Genomic DNA, 18,551 nt, shown 5'->3' with positions numbered 1-18,551 from the left:
TTATAAACATTGAAAGACAAATGAAGGGAAAGAGAATGACTTCCCTTTTCTAATCAAACGGATTACTTGAAGAAGAAGAATCTTCCTAGAGTAATGATCTCTACATAGAATGAACTTGATTGCAAAAAATACTTCCCAATTGGTAATAACTTTTGAAATTATATTAATTGAAAACATAATCTGAATGTTGTGCTGTTTATGCATGTGTTTCAAATAAAATAAACAAATCATGAAAGAGAAAATTTTAATAATAAGTTGTCTTGCAATCACTTATATTTAAAGCATTTGCTTCATAAAAAGATTTTGATTAGTGTCTACAATATGAAATTTAAACACATCTTTTGTTATTCATCTTTGTTCCTTCCAAATTTGCACCAACTCTTGTTGGATATATAACATAATCATCCTATTTTCATACATGGCAGGAGCTTCCTTCCAATATGCTGACGACCTTCTTATTTTCTCCACTGGAGGACAAGAAGATCTTCATATCATCAAACTAATCCTGTATCTTTATGAGGGGTCCTCTGGCTTAACCATTAATTATTCGAAAAGCTGCCTGTACTCCTCTAACTACGGCTTCCAACCTCATCACTCCTCAGCTAGAATCCTAAGTTGCTCCCGAAGTTGTCTCCCAATTACCTACTTAGGAGTTCCTCTTTCTGGTCGTAGACCCAAACGAAATGACTGGGCAAAACTCATTGACATGGTTCGCTCTAGACTTACTTCTTGGAAAGCAAATTACTTATCACTTGGTGGACGCTTAACGCTCATTAACTCTGTCCTATCCACTGTTCCTGTTTATTGGATGTCAGTCCTCAGGCTCCCCGCTTGGGTTATTAAAGAAATTGATAAAATTCGGAGAGATTTTCTTTGGAACGGCCCCGATCTGGGACCCAAAGGAGTCAGATTCATAGCCTGGAACAGAATCACCAGACCGCGGGAAATGGGAGGTTGGGGAATCCTTAACCTTCATACCTTCAACAACGCTTTACTAGGAAAGTGGTGGTGGAAATTATCCTACAACCCAAACAGCTATTGGGCCAAAATTGTCCATGCTAATTATTCTATAAATGACACTAATGGAATTCTTTCCCACATTTCTCCCAGAAATAAATCCTTTTTTTGGGCAGGAGTGACCTCCACTTTACTCCCATTCCGGTCATGTATCATGAAAACTATCAGAAGTGGTTCTAACACTTCACTTTGGTCTGATCGTTGGCACGCTGGAATCCTACTTAAAGATTGTTGGCCCGATCTCTTCCATGATTGTACTGTCCCTTGGATTACCATCAGGCAATTCTCCCAGTTTCTAAACAATCCTGAGCTTCTATTCTCCACTTCCACCCCCGATATGTTAACTGCTCTTCTTGAAATCATCCCTGACTGTTCTCATATTCATGATGATATCCACACTTGGACCCTTGAAAAAAGTGGCAAGTTCACAGTCAAATCCTTTTATAATTTTCTCATTGATGGTTGAATACGCAGCTCACTTTACCCCCTTTTTTGGAAAAATCGTTGCCCTAGCAAAATCACTCTTTTCTGCTGGCTTGCTGGGGAGGACAAAATCCTCACTCTAGCAAATCTTTTCAAGAAAGATTACAACTTTCAAAACTCCACTGATACCTGTGTCCTTTGCCATAGTGCCTCCAAGAATCTTCAACATCTTTTCATCGACTGTGTTTTCTCCAAACGCATCTGGGCATTTTTTTCTCAAATTTTAGAATTACACTCTCTTCCACAGACAATTCCCTTACTGTGGACCAATTGGATACTATCCTTAGCCCCTCAACACCGAATCCTCTGGGATCTCACTTCCCGTGCAATATTGTGGAATGTCTGGCTCGAAAGAAACAATCGCATATTTCATTTGACTGCATCATCGCATCTCAATATTATTTATACAACTGCTAATATGCTTCTCTCTTGGCTCTCTACAGCTGCTGATAGGTATCAACAAAATCTCAATGAAGCATCACAGAAAATCAAGCGCTCACTCAACTTCTATAGCGCTAGAACCTCTAATCCTACTAGCGACTCCGACCACAATGCAGCCCAGGAGTAGTTCTCCTACATTTCTAGACAGGCCTGAGATGCCAGACGATGTCTTCCGCCTGCTTAGACTCTTTTTTACTTTCTGCTTCCCTGTTTTTTAGTTGTACTCTGTTCCCTCACTTCTGGTGAGAGAACTTAACTATTTGTACTCTTTTCTTTTCTTTCAATAAATCAGTGGTTTATCCACTCTTTTTTCAAAAAAAAAAAATGAAATTCTCCTTCAAGACATCAAGCCTAAATATAACAAAACTATTTATGGATGAAGGATCATAAGAAACTTGCAATTGAGTAAGAAAGTAGAAAGAGTGTTAAAAACAGAGATAGTAGAGCAGAGTGATACTGGTTTGCATTGGAAACAGAGAAGCAGAGAGATAATGCAATTGTTGTCCAAATGAAAATCAGCCACAGCAGGAATGAAAAGATGTGGTGATAGCAAACACAGCCACTTTCTCATCAAAATGGTGACTAATGAGCATCTCTACTATTTTCTCCTTATCTTCATGTCTGCCAATCACCTCTGATTCAATTACAAAAGAGTGAGTCCGTGGTCCGGTCCTTTGAGCCGAGGCGAGCATCAACCTTGAAATTGAGCTTGTGCATCTCCTCCATGATACCATCTATTCGCCGGGTGATGCTTTTAAGCTTGTTCCCAAGCTTCAGCAGAAAAAAAGAATGGGTTATCAAGCGAGAAGAAGTTGTGCACCTTGCTCATCCTGTGACCCTCGCTGCTCGACTTAAGTCGGATAAGTATGACATGTGAATTGGCCTCGTCCAATAGGTCCTCCGCATCATACATAACATGTTTGAGCTCATTCAACCATTCCTCGGACAGCTCTTGTCCTTGAGTCGCCTCTCTTCGCATCTCCCATAATAGCGTGGACACCAAGCAAGGCTTTGCGGAGCTTCTGAAGTTCCTCATCAATACCACCCCATACAGGGCTTTAGACATTCAAGGACATGCAATGTTGATAACTTGACAATCAATGACAAGGTGGAAGAAAGAATAGCTACCACGGCCATTGTTGATTCTCCCCTGAACCTGAAGCTGAAAGCCTCAAAACTTGTTGTGTACTTTGAAGGACACAGTAGTAGACTCTTCTTTCCATTAAATAGATATTTGTCAACACCAATCATGATAGAAGATTGAAGTTTCCACAGAAAACTACAGCTGAACTTAGAGATACCACGGTTCTTACCTGTTACTATCAAGTGAGCCAAGTGAAACTGCTAAACTAATTTCATCTCAACCATTTCTTAAAAATTAGTTTTAGTGTGTTTCTAACTTGGGATACAATAACAATAGCAGCTAAATTTCTTCTGCACAGACTAGCCATAACTCTTGAATATGAAAGTTGAAACATAACTCTTAAATTTCAAAAATTAACCAAGCTTTGTTGAAGATATTGATCAGATCCCAAGAATTCAAGTTGCTCACACTACTGCAGCTCCAGCTTGTCTCCATGAATTCAGCCTTGGTGCGCCTTGTGTCGGGACTCAAAACAAGAAAGAAATGAATGTTGTTTAACTGGTTGTGTTTGGTTGTAATGCATCTGGGGATGCTTAAATTTATCTGTTGTAATGTTTGTTTAAACTGAATATTTTCTAGCTATGTACTGTGCGACCATGATGGTTGGTCTGCTAGGTGTTTGTATAAATGGCTGGTGTTTAATTGAATGAATTGTGTGAATCATTGAGTGTGGAAATACTTCAGTTCTCTTTCTTATTCTCTTTGTTATAATTGAATGTCTATATTGTGATTCAATTAAGTGAGAATTGAGTGTCAATTCCGGTAAACGGTTAATTCCCATCCTCCTTGTGTTTGAACACCGAAAAACTGAGTGTGTATGTGTTGCTCATCCTTGCTCTCGATCCTAACAGTGGTATCAGAGATCTGTCATTGAATCTAGGTGAAGATGTCGAGCTCCTCTTCAGCAAAGGATACTGATGTCCCTTATTTCAAAGGTGAGAATTACAACCTTTGGGCATTGATGATGAAGACCATGTTTAGATCGAAAGATCTATGGAAATTGGTGGAGAAGGGATTCAGTGAAGAGGGAGACACTACTAGAATTAATGAAAGCCTCAAGAAGGATGCTAAAGCAATGTATCTAATTCAACGCGCACTTGATTCAAGGATATTGGTAAGGATTTCTGAAGCCAAGACGACTAAGGAGGCGTGGGATATTATTAAGACCGAGTTCCAGGGAGACTCAGACAACTCCAACATCCAGCTTCATGCTCTACAAAGAGAGTTTGATGCTGTCAAAATGAAGCAAGTTGAATCTGTGCAGGACTTCGTGAGCAGGGTATTAGATATTGTTTACCAGATTAGAGTCTTGAAGCAAGATCTCCCGCAAAAGGCAGTTGTGTCTCAAATACTCAGAAGTTTGACTCCCAGATTCTCACAGGCCGTTCACTCGATCATAGAAGCAAAAGATTTGAATATTATCTCAGTTGAGCAGTTGAGTGGCTCACTGAAAAATCATGAAGCTATACTAAACATTGAAGGAAATCATCATGAAGGAGAGAAGGCATTGTATGCAGGCAGAGGAAGTGCTCATGCTACAGAGCATTCAAACAGAGGAAGAGGAAGAGGCCGAGGCTTATCTCCCAGGGGAAGGGGACGCGGGCGCAGCAGAAGCAGTGATCCAGCACTCACTGAACCCGGTTTCTCTGCAGAATTTAACAAATCCCACAAGGGAGTACAATGCTTTGTTTGTAAGAAGTTTGGGCATGTAAAAGCACAATGTTGGTATAGAAATAGGGAAGCGAATGTTGTTAAAGAAGAGAAGCCAAAGGAAGGAGAAGAAGTGGCCTTTATGGCAATCAGTGAAGAACTAAAACAAAGTGGAGGACTATAGCTAATTGACAGTGGTTGCTCCAACCACATGTCAGGCGAGAAAGATTTGTTCCAGAGCATGGCCACAACACCAAGCCATTCCATTATAGTTGGGGATGGAAAGGCACTCAAAGTTGAAGGCATTGGCAAGGTAACACTCTGTTCAAGCAAAGGTAAGACTACTATCTTGAACGATGTCCAGTTTGTACCAAATTTAACTCATAACCTTTTGAGTGTCGGTCAAATGATGGATGCTGGTTTTGATATCGAGTTTACCAGAGGAATTTGCAACATTAAGGAGACTAAAACTAAGGCACAGGTTGCTCAGGTTGCCATGACTCCTAACAGGCTCTTTCCTTTAATAGCTAATGACGTTGGTTTTGTAAATTTAGCACAAAAGGAAGATGAAGCTTCAGATCTCTGGCATAAGAGATATGGGCACATAAACGTGAAGAACCTGAAACAAATATCAGATCAGGGTCTGGTGTTTGGGTTGCCGAATATCACAAGTGTAAGTTCATGTGAAGCATGCTCACAGGGGAAGCAAGCTCGCTCTGTGTTTCCCAAAGGCCAAGCAAAACGAGCATCTGCACCATTAGAATTAATCCATGGCGACCTTGTAGGCCCAATCAGAGCGACATCCATTGGAGGTAACTCTTACTTTCTCCTACTGACTGACGACTACTCCAGATATAGTTGGGTGTACTTTTTGCACCGAAAATCAGAGACATTTTAGTTCTTCAAGCAGTTCAAGCTTCTGGTGGAGAAGCAGTTCTCATCCCAAGTCAAGGTTTTGCGCACTGATCGCGGAGAGGAATTTATATCCAATGAATTTGAAGCTTTCTGCAAGCTCGCCGGAGTTCACCACCAACTATCAGCTCCGCAGACCCCCCAGCAAAATGGTGTCGCCGAACGCAAGAACAGAACAGTGACGGAGATGGCTCGTACCATGCTAAAAGAAAGAAAGATGCTGTCTGAGTACTAGGCAGAGGCAGTGGCGACGGCACTGTACATCCTCAATCGATCTGTAACATCGACGGTGAAGCTGCAAACTCCGTTTGAAGCCTTGACCGGTGAGAAGCCCTCTGTTGACCATTTCAGGGTGTTTGGATGTCTTATGTACATGTACGTTGACCCGATGCAGCGGTCCAAGTTTGACGCCAAGTCACGGCCCGGTGTGCTGATTGGGTACTGCGATCGCTCGAAGGCCTATCGGATCATAGATCCTGATTCGAAGCGCGTACACGTCAGCAGGGATATCCGGTTCTTTGAAGAGAAGAGCTGGGATTGGTCAGGCAATGCTGACTCAGATGCCTCAACTTATGTACCGGCACGTGAGGAGCGGGTGACATCTCTTAACAGAGAAATGGTGATATCTCAACCGTTCAATCAAACTGATGAACGGGCTGATTCACATCAAAGGATCTCTTCTAGTTTAGAAGAAGAAGAATCAGTGGCCAGAGAAGACGGTGGCGCTCCGACGAGGTATAGAAATCTCACTGATCTCTATAGCTCTTGCTCTCTTGCACTTTTCGCAGGAGACCCTTCATCTTATGAAGAAGCTGCAAGGTGTGAGGAGTGGATTACGGCCATGAATTTGGAGATGAACGCCATAACAAAGAATCAAACTTGGCATCTAACTGTTCTTCCAGAAGGGAAGAAAGCAATTGGACTGAAGTGGATTTTCAAGTCAAAATTCAATCCAGATGGCACTCTGCTGAAAAGAAAAGCTCGTATCATGGTTAAAGGCTACTCGCAGTGAGAGGGAATTGATTTCGAAGAAGTTTTCTCTCCAGTCGCTCGAATGGAGACTGTGCGACTGTTCTTATCTATAGGAGCACAAAAGGAATGGTGAATTTATCAACTGGATGTAAAATCCGCATTTCTAAACGGAGATCTCGTTGAAGAGGTGTATGTCATGCAACCTGAGGGGTTCGTTGTAAGTGAGAAGAAGGAAGAAGTGTATCGTCTTCATAAAGCTCTATACGGTCTACGTCAAGCACCCAAATCTTGGTATAGTCGTATAGACACTCATTTTTCTCAATTGGGTTTCACCCGAAGCCAGAATGAACCCACAGTATATGGCAAACTACAAGGTAATTCTGATGTGCTATTACTTTGCCTATATGTTGATGATATCTTATTAATTGAGTTCAAAGAGAATATGTTGACGACTTTCGAGATGACTGATATGGGGCCAATGAGATTCTTTCTCGGCCTGCAGGTGATACAGAGGAAAGGTTATATCTTCGTGTCACAACGAAGGTATGCAGAGGATCTCTTGCTCAGGTCTGGGATGAAGAATTGCAAGAATATTGATACTCCAATGAATTCAAATGAGAAACTCAGTCTTCAGGACAATTCTGAGAAGACAGATCCACAGAGATATAGAAAATTGGTTGGTGCTCTGCTCTACCTCACCCACTCACGGCCCGATATTATGTTTGCTATTTCAATGGTTGCTCGGTTCATGCATTCACCGAGTGTGCATCATTTAGGAGCAGTAAAGCGAATTCTTCGATATGTTAAAGGAACAATCGGTTTTGGGATTCATTACAAGAAGGAAGAAAATTTCAAATTAATGGGCTATTCTGATAGCGATTGGGGAGGATCTCAAGACGACCGGAAAAGCACCACAGGGTGGGTATTTTCACTAGGCTTCGGTGTTATAGCATGGTGTTCGAAGAAGCAGTCCATCACTGCTCTGTCAAGCACCGAAGCAGTGTACATTTCATTGACGGCTGCTGCCTGCGAGGTTGTTTGGCTTCGTTGACTGCTAGAAGATTTGAACGAGAAGCAGGAGGACTCAAATGTTACTTTTTGTGACAATTCATTAGCTCTCTCTATTGTCCAAAATCCCACACATCATGGGCGCACGAAGCACATTGATACCCGTTTTCATTTTATTCGAGACCTTATAAAGGATGGCTTAATTAATGTTAAGCATTGTGGCACTGAAGATCAATTGGCTGATGTGTTTACAAAGGCCTTGCCCAGAATCAAGTTCGACTCATTCACAAAGAAGTTAGGAGTTGGAGAATTATCTGATCAAGGGGAGTATGTTGAAGATATTGATCAGATCCCAAGAATTCAAGTTGCTCACACTACTGCAGCTCCAGCTTGTCTCCATGAATTCAGCCTTGGTGCACCTTGTGTCGGGACTCAAAACAAGAAAGAAATGAATGTTGTTTAACTGGTTGTGTTTGGTTGTAATGCATCTGGGGATGCTTAAATTTATCTGTTGTTATGTTTGTTTGTAATGTTTGTCTAAACTGAATATTCTCTAGCTATGTACTGTGCGACCATGATGGTTGGTCTGCTAGGTGTTTGTATAAATGGCTGGTGTTTAATTGAATGAATTGTGTGAATCATTGAGTGTGGAAATACTTCAGTTCTCTTTCTCATTCTCTTTGTTATAATTGAATGTCTATATTGTGATTCAATTAAGTGAGAATTGAGTGTCAATTCCGGTGAACGGTTCATTCCCATCCTCCTTGTGTTTGAACACCGAAAAACTGAGAGTGTGTGTGTGTGTGTTGCTCATCCTTGCTCTCGATCCTAACAAGCTTATCAAGACTGAGGATTTGGAAACATAAGTTAAATCTCAGCCATGAAAGCATGTCTATGTCCCAAAATATAACACTTGAATTTGAAACTTGAAACATAACTCTTTAATTTCAAAAAATTAACAAAGCTTATCAAGACAGAGGATTTGGAAACAGAAGTTAAATCTCAGCCATGAAAGTATGTCTCTGTCCCGAAGTATACAATTCTCATGAATTACATATATATATATATATATAATATTCACGTAATCCTCACCTAACCTTTGGATTTAGTGAGTTAATTATCATTCACTTTCTCCTATAAATAGAGATGCAAAATGCATCTCTCAGTGTACCATTCCAGAGAGGAAGTGTGAGGGTGAAAGAGAAAGTGGGAGGAAATAGTGGGAAGAAAAAATTAGAGTAAGTTGGGGTTCTCCTTGTTAATAGAAATCTTGTAACTCCTATTTTTCACTATAGTGAAATTCTTCTACCTTGCCCGTTGTTTTTCCTCTAATTTGTTTTGGTGTTTTCCACGTACATCATGTGTCCATCTTTAGTGCTATTATTTTTCAAGTACTTTTACTGTGACCCTGCTCTACCCAGTTCTATAATTACACAACAAGTGGTACCAGAGCCAGACTTAGGGTGTCTATATATATCTACTTATCGTATGCTCTATGGCTGCCACTAATAGTTGATCCTCCACATCAGAAAATAAGTTAGATTATTTTCACCCTTTGTAGGAACTGGTTACTGCCTTTGAAGCAGTCTGTGAAAGAAGCAATGGCAACAAAGTATGAGTTTGAAAAATTCAATAGGAGTAATTTCTCATTGTGGAAGCTAAAAATGATGGCTATCCTAAGGGAGGATAATTGCTTAGCGACCATTACTGAAAGGCCAGGTGAGGTTAAAGATAACAAGTGGAATGAGATCGACTGTAATGCCGTTGCAAATCTTCATTTGGCGCTTGCTGATGGAGTTCTATCAAGCATAGCGGAGAAGAAGATGGCGAAGGAGATATGGGATCACCTTATAAAGCTGTATGAGGCCAAGTCACTCCACAACAAGATTTTCCTTAAGAGAAGACTCTATACCTTGCTTATGGTGGAATCTACTTCAGTGATAGAGCACATGAGCATACTAAACACTCTATTTTCCTAACTTACATCATTGGGACATACAATAAAGTCAAGTGAACGTGCGGAAATTCTACTCCAAAGTCTACCAGATTCATATGATTAACACGTCATCAACTTAACAAATAATGTCTCCATGGACATTCTAGTCTTCGACAACATTGCAGCTATTATGTCTCCAAGAACAAGGAAGACAGGTCAGCAAGTTCGTAACAAGCGGAGGCTTTGATGGTGATAAGAGGAAGATCAATGGAACATGGTGCAAGTGGGAGCCACAATCAAGGTAGATCTAAATCAAGGAGCAAGAAAAACTTCAAATGCTACAATTGTGGTAAGAAGGGTCACATAAAGAAGGATTGTAGGAATCTAAATAAAAAGGATTCCAATCCTCAAGGAAATGTTGCAAACACATCAGAAGATGGAAATGCCATGGTATGTGAAGTAGCAACAAACACAGGGAAAAGGTTTGCTGATGTTTGGCTTCTAGACTCGGGCAACTTTTCATATGACTTCCAGAAAAGAATGGTTCTACCACTACGAACCTATCTCTGGAGGTTCTGTGTACAGCTGCAACTATCAAGCTCTAAAGATCATTGGCATTAGCACCATCAAACTCAAGATGCATGATGGTACAACTCGGACAATGCAAGAAGTCCGACATGTGGAGGGCCTGATAAAGAATTTGTTGTCTATTGGACAACTTGATGATCTTGGTTGCAAAATCGAAGTCCACAACAAGGTGATGAAGATAATTCAAGGAGCGCTTGTATGTATGAAGGAAGAGACGATAGCTGCAAATTTATACATGTTGAAGGGAGAAACTTTGCAAGAAGGAGAAGCTTCAATTGCCACAAGTAGTCCAAGTGAAAGATGCACAATGACATGGCATAGGAAAATTGGACACATGTCAGAGCAAAGAATGAAGATTCTTGCAGAGAGGAATCTATTTCAAGGTCTCACAAAGGTAATACTACCCTTTTGTGAACATTGCATTGTGAGCAAGCAGCATCAACTGAAGTTCAACACATCTAATTCTAGAAGCAAAGTAATTCTAGAATTGGTTCACTTTGATGTGTGGCAAGCACTAGTTACGTCCGTAGGAGGAGCAAATTACTTTGTGTCATTCATTGATAACTATTACAGGAGATGTTGGGTATATTCTATCAAAAGAAAGGCAGATGTGTTTCAAGTCTTCAAATTTTACAAAGCGCGGGTGGAACTTGAATATGGCAACAAGATTAAGTGCTCGAGGACAGATAATGGAGGAGAATGCACTGGCAAAGACTTTGATGAATTTTGCAAGTCAGAAGGCATCAAAAGGCAGTTCACTACAGCATACACTCATCAACAAATGGGAGTTGCAGAGCGGATGAATAGGACTCTGTTAGAAAGAACAAGAGCTATGATGGGAGCTGCAAGCCTAAACAAGAGTTTTGGGCAGAAGCAGTCAACACCGCTTGTTATGTGGTGAATCGGGCTCCATCAACTGCAATCGAGTTGAAGACACCGATGGAGATGTCGACTGGTATGAAAATTATGTGATCAGTATTGAATGCAAATAATATAGACATAAATATGAAAGACCTGAAATTATTAAGGGCAGTAAAATTCATTGAACAATGGATCTTCAAACAGCATTTACAAGAGGCCTATTGTAAATCTAACAATCGTCAGCTATTTACTTGCCTTCTGGAAAGCTTTGAACTGCTTTCTTTGCTCAGTGAATAAAACAGGTCAAACACTTTCAAAAAATGTTTTGGAAGACCACTTCAGTGTGCACAGTAAGGAGAAGCTTAGCTCAATTTGTAGCATCAGATGCAGGTACTAGTTCAAGTATACAATGTAACACTGAAATTGTAATTGGGTGGACAAGAACTAAATACAGGCTAAGAAGTTGAAGACAAATACCATGACTTTCTTCCTCTTAAGTTGGAAACACAACGGTGGGAATAACAAAAGGTAGCTTCCCTGCTATCATCCTGCCAAAAAAATCGTTGGAATGAGAAACAACCCTCCAGCTATCACTCATGTAAGGAAAATATATGATCACAATCAAGTGAGTCCAAGGAAAATATTGGTGACTCTCTGCTTCTCTAAAAGCTAACACATCAGCTCTTATCAACACTCAACATCTAAACAATTTGCAATTGGGAAGGAATTTGGGCTTATGCATACGATATATGGTTTTTTTGTCAAAAATGAGCATTTTTATCACATTTGAAAAAACATCTAGTTATTTTGAAAAGGTAACAAAGACAATAGCTCTGTTTCTTATCAATAACTCAAGAAAATTCAAATAAGGATCAAGCCAAGCCCAACCAAGATAGTGAGATGGCATCAAACAGGGGAAAACAAACAATGGATCACAAACATTAACAATCAATCCATTTATAAGTTTTAATGTGGCATGAAACAAAGAAATCACTATGCAATATTTTACGGTAGAAGAATCAAAAGGCCTAAAATGTCCATGAGATGGTTACCCGAGCTTAACAACGAGAAATAAGACAACCATAATAAAACTCTTCCCAAAAAAAAATAGTAACCAATCAAAAAGTTTGCATCACATTCTTGATATTAGTAAAATTGCCAATTTAGAAGTTAAAGATGAAAATATATATCTAAAACTTTAACTCAAGTTAGAAGACAAAATATACAAATATGATAATTACTCCACTAATAATCAACCTATCACCAAGCAAGAAGGGTACTAGAAATAGATTACAATTTTTTCATAGCAGTGCATTAAAATAAACGTGTGTCAACAACTTAACATCATCAAGCGCTTCAAATAATAGCAATGATGAAACTGAATATGGGTAAGTACTATAGTCATCAAAAACATCTACCGTTCACCCATTGTGATCTATATGGCACTTTCATTCCCCTCATTTATATTAAGCCAATATTGCAAAATAACATATGGAATCATTTCCGGTCATAGAACTAGCAAAGCTGACTTTACACTTGCAAACAGATACCCTCATCCTTTTATTTACGTATCTCTGACTCTGTACAAACTTTCCTAAGTTTCTTAATACTTTTGTTTGAAACTAGATATGCTAGTAAGCCTCAAAACATGCAATTAACATAAATCAAACAATAATTAAGATCAATAAAGAAAGCTTGTCAAGCCTAGGTTTAGGGTGTGTTAACCAATTCCTTATAATTGAATTTGCACTCTGTATAATGTGGTTCAGTATCACAATGATTGTTAGAATACAAACAAACCCAAGCTCAGCCTCTAAACTAAGCAACCCTCAGGAAAGAGGGCTCAGATGTTACACAATAAGGAAAAGGAATAGCTTGAAGAATAGCAGGGGAGAGGGCAGCATTACTAAGCCGCAATATCAACAATATAAAAACACCACCATTTTCTCAGCAAAATGATGACTAAGGAGCATTCCACTATTTTCAACTTATCTTCACCTTTGACAATCAGAACTGGTTTGATTCCAAACAAGTGAGACTGTGGTGTGGTTTTCTGAACCTAGAGAGATTATTAACCTTGAGATCAAACTTGTGCATCTCCAACTTGTTCTCAAGCTTCAGTAGAAAGAAAAGTAGGTTAAAAAGAGAGAAGTTGCACACCTTGCAGAAGCAACGAACCCAGAACTCTAACTTCTTGTTGACCACTAGAACATGTGTTGGCCTTGCCCAATATGTTCTCTGCATCATAGTAAATAGAGCCAAGACATCACAGGAACACAAGGTGCTATCAACTTGACAATAAGTACAAGGTAGAAGAAAGATCTGCTCCCATGGCCATTGCGTTTTCCCAGAGCCTGAACTGGAAGCTTGAGATCTGATTCTCTGCTTTAAACAAAGCTTCAATACTTCTTAGCATTCAAAATAATCAGCACACAGACTTCCACTAGACAGGCTGACCTTGAGACAACCTGCTTTGCCTGCCTCCATGGGACTGTAGAGTGAAACAGAAGGCCGATTACATCTCAAATTACTCAAATGTATTAGCTAATTTATTATTAAAAATACATTTTTTATGGTTAGAGTATCATTAGCAACTTTAAGCAGAGTTGATCGATGCATACCACTAAGGCACTTCATCTCCTTTGCTTTCATTTGCCATTGTGAAGGAATCCTCACATAAGTGGAAGCACCCAAATGAACCAAGCTTATGGGAAAGATCATGATACGCACACCAAATCAGCCATTTCTCATAAATTGAGAGAATTGATTCATATTCCGCAGCAAATTGGCTTTCAGCAATAATTTTAGAGGTAAAACAACACAAGGAAAAGAAATGATATCTGTGTGTTGAATGCAAGTTATAGAGACACCTATCTGGAGACCTGAAATTTCTATGGCTGTAATTACAGGGATAATGTATCTTCAAATGACATTACAAGAGGCCTGTTGTAAATCTAATCTTAAGAATTTTCAGTCAGTCCTATTTGGTTGCCAGCCAAGTGGTAGAACAAGCAAATCAAAGGAACTGGTTAACGTGAAAAATGAGAAAAACTTCTGCCAAGCTAGTAAATGCTTTCTCAGAAGTTTTAAACTGCCTTCTTTTCTATGATCAATGAATTGAACAGGTCAGAAAATATATGAGAACCATTATAATCAACTTGGTCCATTTGTTCTATAAGGCCTCTTCCATATGCCGCAATAAGAAGAGCTTCAGCTCGACCTATGGAAGCAAAGATGCAGGTAATACTCCATGAAGAAGCATGTTTGTTACAGTGTATACAATGTAAACCAGTTTTGGGTAATTTGTTGACAATACATACCATGATCTTTCTTCCTCTTTAATTGATGGCTCAAAGATGAGAACAGAGCAGAAGCAACTTCCCTGCTATCATCCTGCCAAAAATTCTATACAATTAAAAGAAATCTCCAGCTATCATCTAGGGTTAGTAAGTTAACTCTTGAAGTAAAGCAGAACTAAGGAACGGATTAATAAATCAGATATAACAGACTAAAGATTATGATCATAATCAACTAAATACAAGAAAAAACACCTCCAAATAAAAAGACAAAATGAACTTCTTCAGCTGTGAGAATAGGAGAAATAATTTGGATATCAATTAAGAAAAGAATACAAGAGTATATATAGAGAAATATTAAGGTTTGTGTATGGGCCCAATATGGCCCATTAACCAATCTAAGCTCTAACACTCCCCCTCAAGCTGGAGCATATATATCGAACATGCCCAGCTTGTTACATAGATTACTAAAAACTTTAACACTTAAACCCTTGGTGAAGATATCCGCCAGTTGCTCAGATAACTGGGTATATGGCGTAGAAATGACTCCCTTTAATACCATATCACGAATATAGTGACAATCAACCTCTACATGCTTGGTACACTCATGGAATGTTGGATTGTTTGCAATGAAGATGGCGGCCTGATTATCACATAACATCTGCATAGGTATCGTGATGGGGAATCCTAACTCAGATAGAAGAGACTACACCCAAACCATCTCACAAGCTGTCTGTGCCATTGATCTGTACTCTGCTTCGACACTCGATCTTGAAACCACATTCTGCTTCTTACTTCGCCAAGTAACCAAGTTTCCACCAGCATACGTACAAAACCCTGACGTAGACTTTCTGTCACCTCTGTCGCCAGCATAACCTGAGCCAAAATAGGCTGCAATGTCTAGGTGACCATGATTCTTGTAGAGAAGGCCTTTGCTGGGAGCTCCTTTAACATATGCAAGCACCCTCAGAGCACCCTGCCAGTGAACTTCTCGTGGCTCATGCATAAACTGACTCAATAGTCCAACTGCGTAAGATATATCAGGATGAGTAACTGTTAGATAAATGAGCTTGCCAATCAAATGTCTATATTGACCTGGATCTTTGAGAGTTGGGGATGATGCCTCCCAGAAGGGTGGTGACTGCTCAATAGGTGTACTCTCTGGTTTACAACCTAATAAACCACTCTCCTCAAGTAAGTCCAACACATACTTCCGCTGTGAAAGCATCATCTTTCCTTTGGCATATGCAAACTCAATACCAAGGAACTATCTAGGTCGTCCCATGTCTCGTGTAACGAAATACTTCATTAAATGCTCTTTAGTTCTCTGAATGCCCTGATAATCGCTACCCGTCAACAAGATATCATCGACATATACCGCAAGTACAACACATCCAGATAAAGTGTTCTTATAGAAGACGGAGTGATCCACATTGCACCTACAAAAACCATCTGTAACTGCAATTACACTAAACTTTTCAAACCATACACGAGGACTTTGTTTCAGACCATAGATCGCTTTCTTGAGCTGGCAAACAACATTCTCCCCCTGAGCAACATACCCTGGAGGTTACTCCATAAACACTGTCTCAACTAAGTCTCCGTAGAGAAAGGCATTCTTTACATCGAGTTGACAGAGTGCCCATGATTGATTCATAGCTACCGACAGTAGAATGCGAATGGAATTCAGACGAGCAACCAGTGAAAAAGTCTCAGCATAATCAACACCATAAGTCTGAGTAAAACCACGGGCTATCAACCGAGCTTTGTAGCGATCAACTGTACCATCAGCTTTGTGCTTGATAAAGAAGACCCATCGGCAAGTGACGATGCTGGTATCAGCAGGGCGAGGCACGAGCTCCCATGTACCACAAGATCTCAAGGCTTCCATTTCCTCATCCATTGCCTTCTTCCATTGTGGAAGCAGACATGCATCCTGGTAGTTCCTGGGGATTGACTCAGCAGACAAGGAAAGAGCAAATGTGCGGAAGGATGGGTGAAGATTATCATAAGAAATAAAAAGTGAGATGGGATGTTTGGTACAAGAACGAATACCTTTGTGAAAGCAATGGGAAGATCAAGAGACGGGTCTGCATCATCCAGGGAGACAATCGGAGGAGGCGAATCTGGCGGTGGTACATGTTGGCGGCGATAATAAACTCGTCCAAAACGGCCATCATTTGGATCTACTAGAGGAGATGTCACACTAGGCACAGGCACAGGTGGAGTAACTGAAACAAGAATAGGTAGAACAATATCAGACGACGTATTCAACAAATCATGAGAACCTGAGTCAGCAAAAAAAGATTGAGACTCAAAAAACGTGACATCCATAGACACATAGTACTTCTGACTAGTCGGGTGGTACAAATGATATTCATATTGGGTGCGGAAATATCTAACAAAGACATATTTAAGCGCACGCGGGCACAACTTATCCAAACAAGGAGTTAAATCCTGAACAAAACCAACACAACCAAAAAGACGAGAACACAAGCGAAACAACTAGTATCAGGTAGAAAGACGACGTAGAGGGACCTCTCCCCCTAGGGGTGCAGAAGGCATACGATTAATAAGATATACTACAGTTAAGATAGCATTAGACCATAAATACCTAGGGATATTATGCTCCACTAAGAGAGTGCTTGCAACATCTAAGATGTGACGATGCTTTCGTTCAGTAACCCCATTCTGCTGAGAGGTGTGTGGACAGGTGGTTTGATGAATAATCCCAAAGGACGCACATAAAGAATTTATAGTAGAAGATACAAATTCTAAAGCATTATCACTATGAAGACATTTGATAACAGTGGAAAACTGATTTTGTACTTCCAAAATAAATGTTTTAAGCACATCAACAATAGATCGATGGTCTTTTAACAAATATACCCATGACACTCGGGAAAAATCATCAACAAACACAACATATTAATGATGACCAGAAATAGACACGACTCTAGAAGGTCCCCAAACATCACAATGAACTAGATCAAATGACGACTGACTAGACACTAGAGTAGAACGTTTAAAGGTAGCGCGATGATGCTTACCCAACTGACATGACTCACATTGAAATGACTCGACCCGAATCCAAAGCAAAGCCTGCTGAAGACGACTAAGAGAAGGATGACCCAATCTAAAGTGCCATATAAGTGATGACTCGGTGTCCGAAATAGAAGTTGCCAAACCACAAGGAATATCATCACGCACCAACGTATACACGCCGTCACCACGATTATGCTCTAAACCAATCCTCTTCCCCTTCCGCAGATCCTAAAAAGTGCAATGAAAAGGGAAAAAAGTAACACTACAATTCAACTGTTTAGTGATCGCAGAAACAAATAGCAACTTGATAGGAAAATCAGGTACAAAAAGAACATCAGTTAGTTTAAGTTGAGAGGAAGCCTGCACAACTCCTTCTCCGGACACTAAGCAAGATCGTCCATCAGCAATTTCCATAGAACAAAAAACATATGGAGAAAGATTTTGAAAAAAAAGATTTTGTACCTGTCATGTGAGAGGAGGCTCCGAAGTCAATAATCGAGGAACTGTCCCTGGAAGCAAGAAAGGCATTACCTAAGGAAATAGGAGAAGAGACTATAGCATGAGAAACTGTGTCCTGTAGCTACTGGAACCGTGCAAAGTCAGCCAGAGAGATAGTGACAAACTGTTCAGCACCAGAAGTAGGTGACGGATCGGCCAACTCTGTACTAGTATTGACCATTACCGGATGACCATGCTTATCCCAACAACGATTCTCAGCGTGGCCCGTCCGTCGACAAAAGGTGCACACAAACCTACCCCGAGAATCACCACAACCGGTTCCTCGACCACCACGAGAGGAGCCATTACCATACCCATGAGATGAAGACATGACGACAAAGAGACAAATCCTTCAGCAACAAGACAAGGACATCACTGGTGAGGGCTGAGGAACATCACCAGGTGCCCGTAGAACAATGGGAACTACGAGAGATGAGCGGTGGCTAGTGGTAGAGGTGGCGGCAGAGAGTTGAAGGCTAGGGTTTAGAATGGCGGCGGCGACGGCGACGGCTAGGGTTTTGGGTGGCCACTAGGGTCTAACCCAATGCTCTGGTACCATGTGAGAATAGGAGAAATAATTTGGATATCAATTAAGAAAAAGAATACAAGAGTATATATAGAGAAATATTAGGGTTTATATATGGGCCCAATATGGCCCATTAACCAATCTAAGCTCTAACACTAACAAAACATAATGCGC

The sequence above is a fragment of the Dioscorea cayenensis genome, chromosome 7, assembly GCF_009730915.1.
Source record: "Dioscorea cayenensis subsp. rotundata cultivar TDr96_F1 chromosome 7, TDr96_F1_v2_PseudoChromosome.rev07_lg8_w22 25.fasta, whole genome shotgun sequence".
In the NCBI taxonomy this organism is placed as follows: domain Eukaryota; kingdom Viridiplantae; phylum Streptophyta; class Magnoliopsida; order Dioscoreales; family Dioscoreaceae; genus Dioscorea; species Dioscorea cayenensis.
This window is presented reverse-complemented; position numbering follows the sequence as displayed.